A 15,851-nucleotide genomic window follows, 5' to 3' on the forward strand; every position below is an offset into this window, starting at 1 on the left:
TGTTCCATTTTTCCCCTACCTTTAGTCAAAATACTGAATCATTGCATATATAGTATGTTCCATTTCTTACCTTCCCTATAGAAAATAAGCATAAAATTCATGCGCTGTTTCTTCTCAACTGTTAGCATATTTCGAAAGCTTACGTTGATCAGTATGTTCCCTTTCTTTACCCGCCTTTAGTGACGTTGTGAAGGTCTGATAGACTAAATAGCGTGTTCCTTATTTTTCCCCTTCCCTTTATATTCTTCGATTTATAGATGATTCCTACTTTGATTCATAGTTATACTATATTCCTAACCTTAGTCATTGATAGTCTGATCTGTGTAAATTTCATTCTCATGGCATTGGATAGTGACGAATAATTAGATAAAGGTGTTGAAAACTTCTTGTGTTTGTAGTTATTACAAAAGTATAAACATTATTCAAATGTACATGGCATTATTTTGATGTTATCATCATATCCTCTGATAGCTCCTGATCCATTGTGATCTTAGGTACCTGTGACAAGGATTGGTAAGTCAGGTACACGGAAGTAAAATAGAAAGGAACAAGGGTTGCTGATAGTAGTGTGTAGGTTACCTGATTAAAGTATAGTGAAAATATAAACTTTATGGGCCCAAGTGTGCATCGTCCGATGACAAACGTTAGTCGGGTGACCTGCGCGATCTATCAGTAATTTTCTGGTAGCAGTAGTATGGTTAGGACTAGTTAAGATAGGTAGATAAGTTACTTGCTGAAAACTGTAAAATATAATTGCTGCTAATATTTCCCCCCAAAACCGATCGGATGTATAAATATTGCTTTGAAATGTTATAAAATGTTTTGAAATTATTTTCATGAAATGCTGCTATATTAAGTGTAAATTAACAAATTGTTAGTGATTGTTATATGTCGTCTGGAAATCCCCGGGGGTAGAATAGCGGGTGGTGAGTAGAATCCACTCCGCGGAGAGGTCACTGACTGTGAGGAAAATTAGTGCATGGTTAGGCAGAACTGGAAGCGCTAATTAGGGTTTTCTGTATAAGTTGTTGAATAAATGATAGCAACGAGTTCGCTATTGAAACTTCAGTTGTGATATTACCTAGTAAGGGTCACACGAGGAAGGAGTAGTAGGTTCATCGGAGCTTGAGTGATAGCAAAGGAGTTTGCTGGTGAAACTTTAGACTTAGTATATATCCCGGAAAGAGTGGATGAGTCAAAGAAGTAACAGGTTCTCTAAATGCTTGTGTGAAGGGTAGGCAGAAGGGTCTATCCGTAGTGTATGAAAAGTAGACAGAAGAGGTTTACTTGCAGTAAAACAAATCTTTCCTTTTAGACACTCGAGTACAGTGGTGAATGTTATACGTTGTAAACTAAATTGAGCACTTGCACTTTAAGAAAGAAAACAAGTTTCCGTTACCTTGTGAAGGAGGGAGTCAGTCGCGGAGCTGCGCTGACGTCACTCTGTGCAGCGCTGGTATTGGTCGAAACAGCGGGTGTGCAATGGAGCTGGTATTGTGAAGGAGGGGTGAGTGCCGGAGCGTGAGACAGCGTCTCGCGAAAAAGCCGCGCACCCATTGGTTGAAATGATTTGCAATCACAGTGGTGATTGGTTGTTGAAAATGAAAAGACGCTAACATTGGAAGAGGATTGTAAACAAGAATACGTAGTTCACACGCAAACCAGGTTTACGAAGTATATGTGGTATCCAGAAATTTTACCTGATCCGAAAAACTTAGGGTTTGGTAAGGAGCAGATGCTAAGAGGCAGACCTTACAATATGTACGGAAGCAAAAGAGAAAAATGACTATCGCAGACAAGGTCAAGAATTCTTTCAAGAAAGATAAGCCCATAAAAACTAGAGAAGGTGTAATCATTCCACCACCTAATACTCCCGCATCATTTATGATGTTTGACAAAGGGTATCATACCTGTGTATGGTTGGAAAATTGGGTAGAGTATACCAAAGATGACGGAATCTTAGCATTTCCACTAGATGGTACCTTTAATAGTAGAATTTTATTTAATGTAAGGACTCGAATGAATGACTTACACCCCAGACCAAGGTTGACGCAATATGAGGCTTTAGAGGAATGGGAGATTGAGGCCTTGGAGCGAGACAGACCCAGAATGGATACGGGAATAAGCAAATGGTACCCGAAAATGCAGAGAGAGACCAAAGAGAAAAAGATGAAACAGTGGAGACAGAATATGATGGTCGAGGGATTATTTCCAGTATTTGCAGTAGACAAACCCGTAGGAGGAAAAAGCACAGAGAAAAACCCGACACCTAATGGCTGCGGGTGATTCAGAAGATGAATACCTGGAGGATTTGTTAATGAAAAATCCACCACCATATGATGAGGAGTCTAGGTCCCTGGGTTAGAAAAATCCATTTTTCAGACACCCTAGGGATAGAAGGGCCAGTGCAACTGAAGTGATCGGACTAGGTTACAGACCTAGTGGTAATGAGGGATCAAGCATGTCTGATCTGACTATTCCCTGTTATAGACCGATTTGTGGTGAGGGACCAAGTATGACAGTTCCAACTGCCCTGAGTCTTTACTCTCCTTTAATTCCACGCTTGATACCTGAAACCTCCAGGGAAAAGATTTTACAGGAGCGAGAAAAGGAAGCCTTAGAGAAACAGAGAATTGAACTCATTCAGAAAATATCCCAACTAAATACAAGTCCTGAAGCTTTGATAATTCCAGTAACCATTGACCCAGTTGTTCCCCTCTATGGGGATAGACAGGCTAGTCCAAAATCTCCAGTTATTACTCCAGCTGTAGTACCGCCCAGAAAAGAGCCTTTAATAGTTGATGACCAGGCAAGTGAATGCGAGTCTGTAATTTCCCTAATGGATTTGCCCATAAGAGAACCAGAAGGCAGTGCACAGAGAACAAGAACTCAGACTAGTGCAAGAGAAGTCCAGATAGAGTCATCTGCAGGTACTCGAAGTGCCACGGTAGTGACTCCGGAAGAAATAGATCGATGGACCCGAGAATTAGAAAAGATAAATCCTCAGCCAAAACCATTAGATATTTACAAATTAAGAATAGAACTGGAAGAACTAATGCCTGGGAACGTGGGACTAGCAGGTTGAACACCCTTAGTGAGGAAGAGTTATTGTTCATCTGTAAGAGCTTTACCAGAAACACCAGAGTGTTCCATGAGAAACTAATGGACACGACAGCTAATATGGGAATAGATGTCAGCAGATCCAAAGTATTGCAGAAGCCCTACAGAGCAGAATTTTCTGACAAAGACTTAGAAAACATGAACGTGTCAGGGAAAAAGGTGCAGATAAGAGAATTGCTGAATCTATTACAGAAATGGGGAGACTTAGAGAAATGGAAAGCCAGGTGGGCAAAGAAAAAGGAAGACAGTAAGTCCAGACAAGTGACTTCCTAAAAGAAGTGGACAAGGCAGAGACTTTGTATCCTATTTAGAGAAGTGCCAGGTGGAAAATATGTACATGTTCCATGGTCCCGACAGGACATTGTGTCATTTACAAATGATTTCCCAAAATTACGAGAGAAGCCTGTAGAGTGGTACAGACAGGTCGAGAGATTTATTAAGGTTCAAAAATGTCTCCTGAAAGACCTAGATGGGTTCTTCGACAATGTAGTTCCTGTAGATTTGTGGACAGAATATAAAATTGCTGTTGATTGGCCAAGTGAGGAGTACGCTAGGGACCCAAGAACAGGAGCCCGCTCAGTGGAGGTAATGAGAAAGTATGACCAGGTAATCCTGTACCTGAAAGGAAAAGTGCCTGCTAAAGAAACTGACTGGACTCGTATAGATAGAACTGTCCAAAACCGTGATGAAACTGTACATTCATATAATGAACGACTGTTACAGGTGTTCAAAACGTACAGTGGAATCGATAACATAGAGAGGAAGGATATGATCCATTTTATTTATCGATTCGTGGTAGGGCTAAGACCTGAGATTTCACAGTGGATTAAAGACAATAAAATTTGTTGGCAGTCAAAACCTATGGATGAGGTCCTGAAATATGCCAAGTATTGTGAAGATAAAATGGAAAACAAACGAAAAGCATTAAAGGAAAAAGTCATGTGGGCACAAGTGAAACTGGCAGAGCAACAAGAAAAGCAGTTAAGTAAAATAAATAATAATGCCCAGAATCAAAACCCTGGGGGGGAGGGAAGCCCAGAGTTAAAATGAGCCGAGAGGAAGCCCGGAAGAAATTCCCCTGTCACGGGTGTGGTCAGATAGGGCACTGGAGAGACGAGTGTCCAATGTTGCAGAATGGTAAAATTCCCAATAATGATTTGAATCCACAGGTGCAGAAAGAGGGGCCACGAAAGACCCAGCAACAGGTAAAGCAGACACAGTTGCCTCGTGCACCTAGGCCAAATTATAAGAGCAAAACACAGCAGGGCGAGGAAATAGAGATATGGGGAGGAAAGGAGGATAGAAATGCAGCAACTTCGCAATTCCTGTTGAACGATACATTTCTCTGTGATGAACCTTACTGACGGGGCCTGAGGGGGGAGGACGAGAATTGCGTGCTTGGCGCCTCCTTGCCGGTAGACCAGACAGGGCCATACATTGAAGAAAGGTTGAAGGGAATGATGTCACCTTTCTGTTGGACACTGGTGCTACCCGTTCTACTGTGAGAACAGCAGACGTTCCAAACCTACCCCTCTCGGGAGAAGCAATCCAAGTAGTCGGTGTTTCTAATCAGATAATTAGTACCCCAGTAACTGAGCCCATGGAAATTACGATAGGGAATTTCAAAGAGATGCACAGATTTGTTGTCTGTGATTCCAGTCCTGTGAACTTACTAGGACGTGATTTGCTGTGCAAAATGAATTGTACCATCTTTTGCACACCAAAAGGCGTTGAAATTCAAACCCCAGATGAAGACGGAATCTACAAATTAATGTTAATAGGGCCTGACTCAGAGATTAAAAGACTGACAATACAAGACTTACCTGAAGAGCTCCAACAGACAGTGAAACCAGAAGTATGGGATTTCACTGGAAAAGATGTAGGATTAATGGCAAATGTCGACCCAATCCAAATAGCCATAAAAGAAAATGCAGCTTACCCAAATACCAAGCAGTATAAAATGAGTGCAGAAGTAAAAGCAGGGGTTGCCATTGAGTTAAAAAGACTATTGGAAGCAAACATCATACAAGAGGTGATGAGCAGTCCTTGTAATTCGCCCATAATTGGAATTAAGAAACCGAGTGGAAAGTACAGGGTAGTGCAGGACCTGTGCAAGGTAAACAAAATTGTCGTTCCTTGCTGTCCTATTGTGCCAAACCCTGCAGTGATTTTGTAACCAATCCCATGGAATGCTGGATGGTTTACCGTCATCGACTTATGTCACTGTGAAGGGGCGACCCTTACCTCCAGGGCGCGGCGAGCCAGTGTGGACTCCCATACCTTCGGAACCAGCCGTACCGCAACTCAGCCAACCCAGGCTACTCCTCTCTCTGTCTCCCTACAGGCGCCGACAGCAACACCGGTGCGCAGCGGACCGGAAGCGACCTTTCGTGACCCCGGAAGTGTGGCGGATACTGAAGGACCGGAAGCGACCCCATCTGACCTCGGAAGTCGTTTTCCAGGTTCCCTACCAGATGCTAGAAAAGCCGACGACTCGGAGGATGCAGGGTTCCCAGCAGTGGACTCGTGGCAGGAGTTAGCAAAACGCGAAGAACCAGGAGCGGAGAGTGAAGGAGAAAGGAAGAGCCAAGAGAAGGAAGAGGAGAAAGACGTTTGGTGCGAGGATTGGTGGCGTCCTCAGGAGGTGGCTGGAAAGCGTCCGTAACTCAGATGAGAGTTACGGCGGGGCACGTGAGTACCTTGTCACCCTTCTCCGTGTTTTCCCTTGTAGTTAGTGTAAATAATGTAGATAACCTCCCGAACAGCACTCACTGTACTAGTAAACGCACACCGGCACTGTATAGAACTGTACACCCCCCCTCCCTCAAACCACACTCTCTACCCACTACCCGTCTGAGTTTTCCTTCCCTACCTACCCTACCGTCCCTCCCTCACGTTCGTTTCAAACCCTCTCACTCCCCGGTGCAGGTGACAGTATTCCGAGGTCCGTTGTCCTCAGGACTAATCGCCCTGTATTTCTTTCTATTACCTCCGAGGGGCACACCGCTATCTACACCACGGGAAGGCGACCCAGCCCAGCAGCGGACATCCTACCGATGACCCCTCACCGGATCCACATCGCTACGACCCCACCTGCATCCCTTACCTGGACTTCAACCCGGATACCCTTACTCCAAAGACCTTGTTTCTGTCTAACCAATAAAACTCTCGCTTATCATAGCACACTTTATCCGGCCTCCACGCCTGTTATTCCGGCCCGCCCAGACCCCCACTCCACAGTCACGCATTCTTTTCAATCCCATTGCATCCAGACAGCAAATTTATTTTCTCATTTGAATTTGACAGTCATATCTACGTCTGGAATCGTGTTCCTCAAGGGTACACAGATAGTCCTTCGATTTTCAATTAGATTTTGAAAAAATGCCTTGAATCATTGGTCTTACTTGGAGAATCAGTTTTGGTCCAATACATAGACGACCTTTTGGTGGCGTCTAAAAGTCGGAAAGACTGTGTCACTGATACTATTGCCTTATTGAATCATTTAGGTGAAGGAGGACATAAAGTATCACCAGACAAATTACAGTTCTGTACCAATTCAGTGAAATATCTGGGGCACCAGATAGAAAAAGGTATCAGGAAAGTCACTTCAGAACGAATTAGAATAATTCGAAACATGGAACTACCCAACACCCAGAAGGAAATAAGAATGTTTCTTGGAGTAGTAGGATACTGTAGGCAATGGATTGTGGGATTTGCAGTCCTAGCAAGACCGTTAATAAAAATGACAAAGAAAGGAGCAAAAGACCCAGTTGAATAGGATGATGAAAGCATGACATCTTTTGTGAAATTGCGAGACTGACTCCCGCATTGGGAATGCCTGACTATTCAAAAGATTTTGCACTGTTTTGTGACACACGAGACAATTGTGCACTTTCAGTCCTAACTCAAATTCATGGTCTGACTAGACGTCCGGTGGCTTACTTTTCTGCTACCTTGGATCCAGTGGCTGCTGGATTACCTGGATGTCTGAAAGCAGTGGCTGCAACTTGCATGAGTCTTGAACAAAGTGAATCTATCATTATGGGACATCCTGTAACTGTGTATGTTCCACATGCAGTTGTAATCCTATTAACCCGAACCAAAACTCAGTATCTCACACCTAGTCGGCTGACTAAGTATGAAAGAATCCTGCTGGGTGCAGCAAATGTAACCATTACTCGATATAATATACTGAATCTAGCAACTCTATTACCAGATACACTGGTTGCAAAAGTCAAAGGAGAGGCCGAGCATAATTGCATTGACCTGACTGAATTTAGCACAAAACCACGCCCAGACATCAAGGAAACGCCCCTGCCTATAGAAGATTTTGAGTTTTTTGTAGATGGCTCATGTTTGAGACATGAGGATGGAGGTTTAAGTGCTGCCTATGCCGTGTGTACTCTAGAAAAGACAGTAGAAGCATCCTACCTATTTGGAGTAAAGTCTGCACAAGTAGCCGAATTGGTTGCATTGGCAAGAGCCTGTAAATGTGGGAAAAACAAGAGAATAACCATATACACTGATAGCCAGTATGGTTATGGGGTTGTGCATGACTTTGGCCAGTTATGGCTGCAAAGGGAATGTATGACTTCTTCGGGTACTCCTATCCGAAATGGGAAAGTGGTACAGAACCTACTGGAAGCAATCCAGTTACCAAAATAATTGGCAGTGGTCAAGTGTGCTGCTCACAAATCTGGCAACGACGATGTGACAACCGGAAATAGATATGCTGACCAATTAGCCCAACATTGTGCAAGACATAGAATGTCAGTCAATATCAAATTGGGGGGAATCGGAAACAGCTGCCAACTTATAGTGTTTGAGGATGTATCAACATGGGAGGCACTGAGAGATTTGCAAAAGGCAGCAGAACCAGAGGAAAAGGAAAGATGGGAAAAATGTGGTTGTCGTCAAAGGAATGAGGATGGTGTCATTGTTTGTACTGATGGTATGCCTTTGTTGCCAGACAGCTTACTTGCTACTATGGCCCGACTGATACATGGAGATACACATATAGGTAGAGACGCAATGGTCCGTGTTTTCAAACAGACATGGTACAATTCGAAGTTCAGGAACATTGCAGAGGCACTCTGCCAGAGGTGCTTAACTTGTCAGCAGTTTAATCCTGGAAAGAAAACAGTAGTGTTGCCAAATACAATTGGAAAAGCAGAGGGCCATTTTGTCAGACTACAAATTGACTTTATACAGTTACCCCGCTGTAAAGGAATGAAGTACGTCCTTGTCATAGTCTGCCTGTTTTCAAAATGGGTGGAAGCTTATCCTGCAAAGAAAAATTATGCCATTACTGTAGCCAAATAGTTACTGAGGAAACTGATACCTAGGTTCGGTTTTCCAGTCACAATTGAATCAGACAGAGGTGGGCATTTTCAAAATGACGTAATAGGTCAGCTCTGTGAAGCATTCAAAATTACACAAAAACTGCACTGTGCATATCACCCAGAGGCTTCTGGAGTGGTAGAACAACTAAATGGCACTATAAAGTCAAGATTGGGGAAAATGTGTGACACTACTGGAATGAATTGGATAGACGCTTTACCACCTGCCCTGATGGGACTAAGAAGTATTCCAGATCGAAAAACAGGCCTGAGTCCCCATGCAATACTGATGGGAAGAGTAATGCGGCAAACATGGGTACCAGGACACAAACTGCTAAGTATTTCTGATGATTTGGTACTAGAGTACTGCAAGCAACTGGGTGACCAAGTGCGTTCTATCTCTCACCAGATTGGGGAAGACGCCGTCGCCAGGCCAACAACTCCAGTCCATAATTTGAACCCGGGTGATTGGGTTGTACTAAAGAAACACATCCGGTCGAGTTGCCTTGCACCGAAGTGGGGAAAACCAAGACAAGTGATTCTTGTTACCACAACAGCGGTGAAGTGTGCAGGTGTACCCAAGTGGATCCATGCCAGTCATACAAAAAGGGTGACAGAAGAAGAAGCAACTGAGGCTGAAGGTTGTGCAGCTGAAGGGTCTCGAGACGTTGGTCCTGAGATAGCTGATGACGAACAACCAAGCACCAGTCAAGACGAGTGGGTCCCAGTAATCGACCTGACACTCGATCCAATAAGAACCAGAAGATACACCTACTTAGAAAGAGAGTGGCATAGTGAGGACGAGACAGGAATAGAAGGGGATAATCAGATCAACGAAATCCATGTCAAATCTGATGAGGAGGAAGGTCAGATAGGGACAGAACAGGTTATCGACACACCTCCAAGAACTCCTGAAACTGAAAAGGGACAGTTAGAAATTAGGGCTGAAGTTCATGCGGAATAATATCAAGGGTTCAAAGTGCTTGAACAGGACCAGATAGAGATAGACGAATGCGTTCAGGAAACAGAATTTGAGACGAGCAAAAGTCAAATACAGCATTTACCTGAACAAGGCCAGCTTAGTAACCAGGCAGAAGAAACAGACCAAAGACCTGGAACTAGTCAGACAGGAAGGGAAGAAGAAAACGTTGAAACAGATGTGCCACAACTGAACGAAAATAAGCACGTGAGGAAAGTCAGATTACAGTGCCAGTTAAAAAATTTAAAAAGAAGAAAAATGAACCAAGGTTCATAAAAAGACTGAGACTAAGACTGAAAACTGTAGAGGAAAAACTAGAAGACAGAAGACAGGCCTCCAGTGAAAAGGAGGAAGCTGGAGCCAAGCCTAAAAGAAGAAGTGTCCGAATAAAAAGACAAAACGAAAAGTATCAGAATCCTGAGTGGACTTACCTAGTGTTAGAGGAATTTGAAAACCTTGAGATAAGTGACGAGAGTGATGAAGAACTAATTGCTGACCAGGTTTCCGAAGAAGAAGACCCAACCTGAAAGCTACCTTGTGTAAGCAGCTTGTGAAAAGTAACAAAGAGGGGTTGAAAAAAAGCTTCTTTTAAGCCAAAATGTCTGATTCCAATGTGAATGGAAGACCTAGACGCAACTGTTGTAAAACATGCTGCAAAGTATGTTTGTGTAGTGTAGCAATAGTACTGATATTATGGATAGGACTAACAATTACTATTCCTTTCATGATGAGTAAAGACACTAATTTGTACCCTACTAAACAAGTGACAAAAGACACAGAAGTTCTGCAAACAGAAGAGACACCACGAAGTGTAGAAAGACATGAGAAAACAAACTAAAATGGACTTAGATGCATCAGATGAGGGAGGACTACATTATCACAGAATCAAGAACAGAACTCATGTAAATGTATTTGCAAACCTTTTAGTACATTACGTAGAAGCCATGAAAATAGAGGACTGTTATGTATGTATGAAGCTACCTACTTCTGTAGCTGAAGGTGTGACCTATCACCATTTACCACTAACCTATGGAATTTCCTGCAGTATTTTAGCGAGCTTATTTTAAAGAGGAACGTTACAGTACTATTACTCTAACTCTGGCGTAATCTTTTCTGAACTTCCTATACGTGGAAATCTGAATATTGTACATACTAAGAGTGATGTGACACGTTATATGGGAGAATACTTTCTGACAATAGGTACCATAGATTTAGGTGATATGCGAAGACAGTTTTAGAAATGTATGCAACATGCATTACAAAGAAAGGAAAACCAAGGAGTCAAATGCTTTTCAGAAAGGGTAATCTTATTTTCAAAAGCAACAGGGAAAAGCTTTCAAGGGTCAATACAGTTATATAGCACTTGCACCAAGTGTCACTGAGTTGTCACAAGATCCACTCTGTACAGTGCTGCTTTAACTGTATTGACCCTTGAAAGCTTTTCCCTGTTGCTTTTGAAAATAAGATTACCCTTTCTGAAAAGCATTTGACTCCTTGGTTTTCCTTTCTTTGTAATGCATGTTGCATACATTTCTAAAACTGTCTTTGCATAATACCTGTTGGGAACTGTCTTTACTCACATGATACACCCATCCCAACAAGGTTTATGGGTCTTCTCCTGTTGTTCTCACACATATTAGGAGCAGCTGTAGCTGCAAGAGTGGTATCCCTGTGAACCTCATTTAATATACCTCATTCAATTGGGTATTCATCTGTGTATTACCTTTTGGCCTACACACGATGTCCAAGGAGTCCCTCACCTACTCAGAGGAATACATCCAGTCAAGACTGACCAGTCCCTCATTATTGTCGGGCACACCCCAGTCTGCGACAACATCCACTACCCCTAATACCTCCCGTGTCCTCTTGGACAAACTCGAAAAGCTGAAGAAAAAACAGATCAGGACCGACTTGCATGCCCGGATGCTTACGGATTATCTACGCTCAGGTGTCATTCCCCTGGGGCTCCAAATTCGTAACACCCCGGCGATCTTTACCCAAGACATAAAATTCAGGACCAGCTTTAGCCATCTAGCGACTACGTGCTCTCGCCACTGGATGGTCCTGGGGATAGACACAGCCATAGAACATAGTCGCTTGGAACTGAAAGAAATTGAAGAACTGGAAAAACGTATTTAAGCCGATACAACCCTCACCGATGCCAAAAGCCTTTTGGATAAAATCAACGGTACCATCGCCACCTTTAATACATTCGAAATCAATAAAAAGGTCAACAAAGTAGAGAAGGATATAAAAAACTATAAGGTTGAAAATACATATCCCTATCTGAACGAGGAATTTTACAACACCCAACAAAACCCTCCAAGAACACAGAACTGGGGACGGTACAGAAACAACCAACGAGTCACTTTTTCTGTCTCTTCCAATAGCTCTGCTGAGGACGTAGACGCAACAACTTCTGGACCACAGCCACTACTACCCCCTGGTTTTTTAGGACGAGACCGCGGACGCGGACAACATCCACCACCACCACAGAACCGCCAAACCAGAGCCAAACAATACCAACCTCCAGTTCCAGGCTACCGCCAAACTCGCAACCGGTACTATCAGTGGGGACAACCACAGTAATTAATAATCAGGAAGTAACCACCACTGCTATGTCCATCCCCATTTTCAATCTATCAGACCATACCCTGACCCCAGAAGAAACTGGACTTCTCTCACGTGGTCTTTCATTTGTGCCAACAGTCAGAACCAACTTCTTGGAACTACAATCGAACCTTCTTAAATTCTTCAGAAGGATACGACTAAAATATTTCTTTGCTGACAAACCAGACACCGGAACGAATCAAATCTCTCCATTTAGGCTTCCATCTACCTTCAACCCGCCGTCCAGCCAGATGACACCTGAAATTCTAACATTTGAGCGGCTCGTCCTCAAGGAAGTAATGGACCTTAAAACTTCCCCACGGTTCATTCCGTACAATCTACCCTTTACAGAAAAAGAAGCCCTGAATACCCTGCAAAATAACTCGGAGATTGTCATCAAGCCCGCAGACAAGGGTGGTGGAATTGTCGTTCTAAATAATACACAGTATGACAAAGAAGTTGAACAACAACTTACCAACCACGAACACTATCGGGTTCTTTCTAAAGACCCTATGGTAGATATCAGACAGAAGATTCTCTGTATTACCACTACAGCCAGAGACAATAATATCATCACCAAGAAGGAATTCGAGTTCTTGAACAACCCCCATCCCCGGACCCCGGTCCTATATGTCCTCCCAAAGATCCATAAAGACGCCAATAACCCACCTGGACGTCCCATCGTATCAGGTTGTGGTTCAATCTTGGAACCTCTGGGGAAGTATCTGGATGCAGTCATTAAGGAATTTGTACCCATTACCGATACCTACATACGCGACACCATGGATTTGATCAATACCATAGAAGACCAACCTTTCGAACTGGACATTCAAACCATGGCCAGCCTGGACATCGAGTCCCTTTATACCAAAATCCCCCATCATGAAGGGCTCGAGGTAATCAAAAATCTACTAATTTCCAGACCCCAACCTTCAAAGATCCCTACTGACTTTATCATGGACCTTCTGAGACTGGCATTACAAAACAACTACTTCATGTATAAAAACATATACTACCTCCAAATCAAGGGAGTATCTATGGGCGCTTGCTTTGCCCCAAACTTTGCCATCCTATATGTTCACAATCTGGAAAAATCATTTATTCTGAATTCCATCAACCCGTTTCGACCCCAAATCCATTTGTGGCGTCGATATATAGATGACATTTTATTGATTTGGAATGGAACAGCCGATTCTTTACAACCCTTCATGACCTGGCTAAATTCCTCACAAGAACATCTTAAATTCACAAGTGAGACCAAATCAAATGATCTACCATTCCTGGATGTCATTATACACGCAGAAGAAGGCAAACTTGGAACATCGCTCTTCCGCAAGCCAACAGAACGAAATACCCTACTGCACTACTCTAGTAATCACCCAAGGGGCTTACGAGATGGACTTCCATTCGGCCAATTTCTCCGAATTCGGCGCAATTGTAAATGGCGCAAGGACCATTTCAGAGAGGCAGATATCCTGGCCATAAAACTTATAAACAGGGGATACCCACGACGCCTGATTAACCAAGCGAAGAAACGCGCTTGGTATAACCATCGCGAGGATTTACTAGTGCCGAACCAAAACAGAAAATCCATGAACAGAATTCCTTTTGTCTCTGTTTTTAGCCCAGACAGCAACAGAGTAGCAAAAATAATCAAGAAAAATTGGGCAGTGCTACGGTTTGATGAACAATTTCATGAACCACCGCTTTTCTCATACCAAAGAGGTAATAATATTGCCAACCATCTTGTTCGAGCCATCACATGGCCAACTGCCACAACGGACAAACATACCATCACTGCTGCTTGGGGAATGACCCCAGTAATTGGACACTTCAAATGCCAATCATGCAGCGTCTGCGAGCTAACCTACAACACCAAGGAATTTGTTTACAATGGACAGACTCATCAACTTTCCCACCACTCAAACTGTAAGACCCAAAACGTCATCTATGCTATCCGCTGTCCATGCGAACTAATCTATATTGGCCAGACCACCCAAATGGTCAAACAACGGATAATACAGCACAAAAGCAGAATTAACTGCAAAGTACTTACGGCTCCGCTGGTCGCACATTTCTTGGAAAAATCACATACGGACACTGACCTAAGATGGTTGGTCATTGAAAAACCAACACTGCCTATCAGGGGTGGTAACATGGCAGCCCTACTCAACAGAGCAGAATGCAAATGGATTGCACGAGTTGACTCTGTAAACCAGGGGTTAAATACCCTTGATGAGTGGACAAACACCATCTCCATCTAATTCTTCTGTCCATCCCTCCAACTGCATATATCTATTCCTCTTCTGACTACCTCTCGATTATTGCAAAGAAATGTGATGTCGATGTTTTCTGTATGATATAAAAATGCCTTGAAGTCCACTGTAAATGCCAGTATCATTTAACCTCGGATGAGGTCCTAGTCAATTGTCCCTCTATATAGACAATCGCCATGTATCTAACCACCCGGTTTTATACCAGACTCGTACCTTCATGTATTGAATCATTTGTTTTACCCCAGAATCTCTATGCCATGAATAAGCCCTATTTAAATGGCTTGACATCTGGGTGACCCGCGTTACCCTAAATGCACCATGTAAAAATGCCCAGTGTATACATTCGTAATCTGAAATGTCTCTCACTATGATCCTTGGGGCAACGCTAATGGTAACAGTGTAACTATGTTCGCAACCTGCCCGTCTCCGTTCAATACCTGAGCGGTGCTCACTTCCACCTAACACGCTCCCACTGCGTCATGCGCGCTCGGTCTGACTTAGTGCTGATTCGACTTTTCGAGTGTCACCAAGGCAACCTCCCTACACACCCTATAGTCCTCCTTCAATGTCGTTAGGACTTCATCCCCAGCCCTCCCATAAGCCAATACCACTCCAGTATCTCCACCGGACACTCCCCCTCTCCGCCCCTGGGAGTCACGTGACTCCGCCCCCAGCCGTTTACTTCCTGATTTATATGGAGTAGTAACACGGCCGCAGGTAGCTAGCGCATTCATTGCCTGCAGCCCACTTGACAGCAGAGCCCCGGTTACGGCCAACAGCCCTGATTAAGTCAGGTAAGAGATACTTTCCAACGCGCGTCGAGCGCTCATTTATACCGAGACACTTGTGGCGGTCTCTTGATATCGAACTGGGCTCACTAAGAGTACTTTTCCTTTCTCCCCCCCTCAGGCCTTGCCAGTATTACTCGCTGCCCAGACGGAAGAAACATTCAGGTAATTACAGTTACCGTGGTTTCTAGTCTTAGCCAATATGTTTAGCCTTTCTCTAAAACTCTGTCTACCACTTGCTCCCCAGTAACTTTGGACCATTGAGTTTCTAAAACAGGATTTCAACTACGCCTTCCTGCCTGAGCTTAAGTGTGAGTTTCCTACTTTCCATATGCGGCGACCCTATTCACTAACTTAATGACCACCTAGGCTGACTGAGCTACAGCGGCTTCTACCCCATATCCTGAAGTACCCTAGCCACTCCCTATGTCACTACCCCCCGGCCCACTCCGGCCCTCACCCCCCCCCCCACATCATGACACCTCTTAGTCCGTAATATAGACCGGATCAAGCACCTGTGCACCTCCCCTTCCCTTTTCCGTACGCCGACCCCAGACCCCGCGCTCAAACTGCCCTTTCTGTCCACAGCACTGTTCCCATCGACAACCCCATCCTGATGACGATCCCGACTAAAGGGGATCGAAACGCCGTCGACTAGACAGCTTGAATTTTACGACGCATATCACGTCTTGTGCTCCCATATAAATAATTGTGTTTCAAGTGATTGCAACTTGTCTCT

The sequence above is a fragment of the Lissotriton vulgaris genome, chromosome 1_1 (assembly GCF_964263255.1).
Source record: "Lissotriton vulgaris chromosome 1_1, aLisVul1.2, whole genome shotgun sequence".
NCBI lineage: Eukaryota > Metazoa > Chordata > Amphibia > Caudata > Salamandridae > Lissotriton > Lissotriton vulgaris.